Source organism: Lissotriton helveticus, chromosome 1_1, assembly GCF_964261635.1.
Source record: "Lissotriton helveticus chromosome 1_1, aLisHel1.1, whole genome shotgun sequence".
In the NCBI taxonomy this organism is placed as follows: Eukaryota; Metazoa; Chordata; class Amphibia; order Caudata; family Salamandridae; genus Lissotriton; species Lissotriton helveticus.
Window position 1 is genome coordinate 314903026 of NC_136057.1, and position 6000 is coordinate 314909025.

Consider the following 6000-nt stretch of genomic DNA (forward strand, 5'->3'; position numbering starts at 1 on the left):
CAAAACCGTGGCAGGGGATTGTATCATTATTCATTTTAGAGATCAGAGATGTGTTAATCACATCTGTAACTGGCAACAAAATGATCACCCCCCTGGGATTCAGGTGCCCCCCCTGGCTTACTTCTATGGCCCTTCTGTCTCCTTTGAGAGGGATATCTTTCAACAGGGTACAACACCAAATTATTGCCCATTGGGGAACATTAGGCTCTTTAATAGATACCAGGCTCTTTCAGGGCTGGCGGATTGTGATTGACATCATGTACACCTAAGGCCCGCCTCATGCAGTAGAGTAGGGGGAATGGGGAGGTGGTTAACCTGAGCCTGAGGCTGAGGCTAGGGTGCGTTGAGGCCAGTAGCTATGTGGGGGAGGATGACGTTGGCCAAAATGTTACATGCACTGTAAATAGAGAGGTGGATAAGGAAATTCGCCCACTGAAGAGTCAGATCTCTGCATCCCAAGGCCCTAGTGACCACTCTGAAGGGGGAGACTTGATCCCAGTTCCTATTGGGCCAGTATGTCAGACATCTCTTATATCATGGAATGTGACAGGAGTGGGGAACAAACTTAATTCGCCTCTGGCAGGACTTCATTGATCAATTCGATGTATGCCTGTTTTAGGAGGTTTGGGCGACTGAACCAGTATTTAAAGTAGGTTATTTGAACTTTTTTGTTCCGGCTGTCAAAAAACGCCAGGGGCGACCCATGGGGGAACTGGTGATATGGGTTAGGCAGAGCCTTAAATGTCATATCCAGTTGTTTCCTGTGACTAGTATTGATACTCTTGCCGTTAGACTCAGCTTCCCAAATAAATTAATACTTGACATCTATAATGTCTATGCAAGGGGGCTCCCAGGTGGCAATAAATCTGATGTTGTTACAGAGCTGGATATATTGCTGCAGGCAACTCCCCCTAAGATAGTGCCACTGATCGCGGGGGACTTTAATACCAGGTTTGAACCCTTTGGCCTGGAAGATACGAACCTAAAAGAGGAGGAGGATGGCAGGTGGGGAGTTCCTCAACTGGGTATTAAACCCATAAAAAAATGGACAGAGGCTGCGATACAGATGAAGGGCCTCTGTATGGGGAACCAGCTCAGAGCTGCCAATGGCCGCAGATTGTCAGATAAGATGGGAAAAGAAACTTTTGATAATGGGGTAAGGACAAGTAATATTGATTATTTGCTTTTCCCGCTTAAGCTGCGGTCTACTCTCCTAGATATGGAGGTAGTAGTTCGTGTTGAGAGTGACCACAACCCCCTGACTGCGGTGTTTAACTTGGGCCTACACAAAGTGGAAGAGCCCACTGGAGGAACAATCCTCCCTGATCTGTTATTGTCAAATGATGAGCGTCACCTTAAATGGTGTCAGGTTGTGGGGCACCAGGAAACTATTTCTGACATTAGGGTTGATCTGGAAGGGGCATTAGCAGCTATGGAGGAGGCCACCTTGTGTGACCCCTCCTATCAACTCTTGTTAGTGGCTCACGATAGCTTGTTTGCCAAATTGAAACTATACTTCTGTAAATCCAGCAGGGGCAATAGAACCCAGACTAGAAAAGTCGAGAACTGGTATGATGGCTCCTGCCGCCAAGCTAGGGGAGAGTTAGGCCATGCACTAAAAACTAAAGATTTAAGCAGAATAAAGGCGGCCCGCGCAAATTATAGGTATAAGCAACGCATTGCAAAAAGGGATTGGGAAGAGAGCAGGTGGCAGGATCTTAAAATGGTGTGTAAGGTAAAAAAAAAAAAACTCTTCTGGAATATTTTTAAATGGGACAGGGGAGGGCATCGTGAAAGCCCTCAAAATAATGTTGACCAAAACTCATGGGTCGAGTATTTCAGACCCCAATATGCTAGTAATATAGCCGGTAATAGTGATGGGGCGTTAGTCCATACTTTTTACAGGGAGGTAGTTTTTACCGTAGGAGAAGTGGATAGGGCACTAGACCTAGTCAATGAGGGTCGTGCAACAGGTATGGACTGTGTTCCCGCGGACCTATTTTTAAACAATAGAGCCCGATGGAGGATTTATATTTTGTATGTGGCAAATGCCATAGCACAAGGGATGGAGGTACCTAAATCATGGAAAGGGGCAGAAATAGTGCCAGTGTACAAGAAAGGGGACAAGTCGACAGCAGGTAATTATAGGCCAATAAGTCTGATCGACTCTATTCGAAAAATTGTGGGGCGGCTTGTATGGGGAAAAATCCAGTCCTGGATGGGTGACGATAACATTCTGAGCCACCTCCAGGCTGGCTTTTGCCTGAAAACAAGCACCATAGACCAGGTCTTCCGGTTCATTATGTTATATTGGCGCACTGTGGTATTGGAGAAGGGCACCCTGTATGCCGTCTTTGTCGACCTAAGGGCGGCTTTTGATCTTGTTCCACGTAATATCTTGTGGCAAGTTCTTGCAGGGCTCGGGATGGCACCTGAACTGTTGAGCCTAATTGTCCGCCTACAGGAGGACACGTTCGGTCGGGTCCGGTGGGGTCGTCAGGGGGAGGTTACGGAAACCTTCCCGGTTGAGCGGGGAGTGAGGCAAGGTTGCGTCATGGCGCCTACCTTGTTCTCGCTCTTCGTGAACGGGGTGGCAAAGTACCTCTCCCTGATCCCGACTAATGCCCCAGCGATGTGTAGTGAGCGGGTCCCGATCCTCATGTTCGCGGACGACACCTTGATATTGTCAAAAATGCCAAGTGGGCTCCAGCGCGCTTTAAAGCGCTTTGAAGACTTTTGTCTAGAAAGGGGCCTCGAAATAAATACGGCAAAGACAAAGTTTATGGTTCTCAGTGGTTGTACATCTCTTGGGTCTGCTAGACCCTTCAGAGGGATGATATACATGAATAGCTCCTCGTTGGAGCGAGTCGACTCCTTTACCTATCTGGGGGTTACCCTCCAGAGAGATTTGGATGGACCAGCCAATTAGATATTGCAGTGCTAAAACACTGCCAGCAGGCTGGCATTCTTCTGAAAAGGTTTAGCTCTTCAACAACAAAGCCCATTAGCCCACTACTGGAAGTCTATGGGATGAATGTGCTAAGTTCGGCTCTTTACGGCGCCGAACTTTGGGGCTTTCAGAACTTGAGAAACCTGACGCTAGCAGAAAATGAATTTCTGCGTAAAGCAACTAGCGTTCCTATAAGTACCCCTTTAATACCTCTTATGTGGGACCTTGGGAAAAAAGCAGTTCAAGATCTTGCTTTTCTGCGGCCTTTGTTGTACTGGCGCCGCCTATGGACCACAGATGAGCTACAGCACTATGCACAGGATGTGAGGGAGATTATGGCTATGGACGGCTGTAAAACAATACACTGGATGAAGTCCATCCGGTCCCTGGTATATAGACTGGGAATGAGGGAACTATGGGATGACCCGGTAAATGCTGTATTCCCCTTCAAGAAAATCCTGAAAGAATAGTATTGGGAGATGGTAAATGCAGAAATGTATACAAATGGTCTCTCCTCACACTTAACAGGATGCTTTCTGGAATTTAAGGCCGAACCGAAGCTGGAAGTATATTGGGATGCCATAGAGAAACAGCAGGACCGTAAACTCTATTTCCAACTTAGAGTAGGCTCCCTCCCAGTTAGGTCTTTCCCAGCCAAATGGGCAGGTGAGAGTGGCAAGGACAAATGCCCTAAGTGTGGGGAGAAACAAGAGACAATAAGTCATCTCCTTTTCTTCTGTCCCTTGTATACTGTCCCTAGAGCTATGTGGGTTAAGCCAATATGCAGATTGCTTGGCATACGCAGACATGCTGAGGCTCTAAGAATCCTATGTACAGATTCTAGTCCTCCAATCGCTATTGCTTTGGCTACATTTTTGAAATGGGCATGGGTAATTCACATGCGATCAATTGCAGTCGTGCCCTGAATACTAAGTACCTACCACCGTTAATTATGTGAAAAACACGGGGGATGCTTTACTTTATGAGTTATGTGCAATATTACCCTCTACTGTATGAAAAATGAAGGCTTTTTAGGATTTTATGAAATTGTTAAAAATTGATATTCGGTAATAGTCTGTAATAGTTTAATCCTTTCTTAAGTATTTATTGTAGTGTTTTTATGGATTTTATACTGGAAAACTATGGATTTTTATGTATGCTTTTATGACTTAATTGTCGAATAAAGCTTTTTGAATTTGAATTTGACATTAGAAACATATTCCACTTTGTGAATTTATTTTAATCACAGAATGTCCCAAAAATGCTTAAAAGCGGAGGCACAAGACATTTGTTTCCGAGCCATGGAGTTTCTGTCGTCAGCAATATACACAGAGACAATCAATTTTATGTGTGTAAATGACTGTATAGGAAATGTTACATAAGACAAAGGACTACAAGGTGTAGGAGTCACATGATAACCATACTAGTAGACAGTATAGTTTAATAGTGATTGGCCTGGAGAAACACAAACTCAGAATTTAAAACTTAATACCATGATTGGGGGTTCTCTTTAAAAATCATTATTGATTTGTATCAAAAATAACACTTTTTGCAACATTAGGATAATCAAAGGCTTAGGGAAAAAACCACAACGCTCTAGTTTATACCTTGCAGTTTGTATGCAGCTCTTAGATGAAAGTTAATAGCTCACTGTTCTTTGTTAGGATTTTAACTTATAAACTGCAGGTAGCAAAAGGATCTCACTAACAAAAGCAGTAACCCACTGACCTATTTACAATATGTGCACTTTGTGATGGGCCTGGTACATTTTCTTTGCAGCAGGCACATTAACCCTCTGCGCTATCTTTCCATGAGTCAAAACTTCCACTAGACAAATCTCCGATCTCGCTCTAGGAAGAAGTTTATTCATCAGAGTTATCATGACATTTTTTTATTGCCGAAAATAGCTGGCGGCCAGGAAGGAGGCAGCAAGTGCTTTTAAAACCATAATATACGACGTCTCCACTCAAAGTCAGCGCCCGTTGCGGTCACACCAGTCGCACCGCCCTAGAGCCAACTCTTCTCAGGGGTCCTGTGACCTCAGTGACAGAGTCACTGTTGCTCTAGGGTCTGCTACTTCGTAGGCCTGCCCGCAAGACTGGAGGTGAGCTTCAGTATGGATTGTGGTGGGCAAGCCTTCAAGGTGAACCCACACTTGCCACTGCTAGGGTCCACCTGCTGGTGCTAACACACCAGGACTTTTCTGGTGCCTTCTAAGGTCTGGCATGGGAATGTGCTCCCTCAGGAGAGTGGTCTGGGGGACTGTTGATGAAGGCTGAACCTGGTTCCCCAGTTCTAAATTTAGCAGCTCTGCCCCCAGTGCTACATCTGCTCTCTCACTGAACACCATACTGCCCCACTGAGACAAACTCATACTGCCTTCAGCTACAATCCAATTTGACCTGCTATAAATAACTGGATGCGACTCAATTCAAATTTCACACTAGGCAAGAGCAATATGCTGCCTAAAAGAAAAGGTAACAACATCCTGGAAAAAGCAAACACTCATAAGGAATGAAAGATTTAATAAGGCATGTCAAATGTAAGCAAGAACATGGTGAACTTAACGCTTTTACAGTAATTATTCAGAATTCAACAAGTATTTTTGCCTGAAAGTTAAGGACATAACTACAGGGCCCAGAAAGGACCCATTTCAATGTCCACTGCTTATATGCTTACAAAACGTAAGCAGTATGGTTTCAAAAGACCACATTTGTGAACACAAAGCCACCGTACACATTTCGTTTTCCAATCCACCCATCAACCAGGTATTGCAGTACCTCCAGGCAGGGCCGGTCCTAGGATTTTCGGGGCCCTGGGCAAAAGGGAATGTGGAAGGTCCCTGAAATCTACATAAGTGACTCCTTCTGATCTCGGGGAAGCTGCTTTGTGCAGCCTCTACTTGGGCCTCTTCTCCTCTTCTCAGCCACCCCAAGCAACTCTTGTACAGTCCATTTTGAACTGAAGGTGTGAGAATTGCTTGGGGGCTGAGTTAAACCTGTGTGGGCTAAAGTGCTGACAATAGACGCCCTGCTGAGTCTCTGAACTGG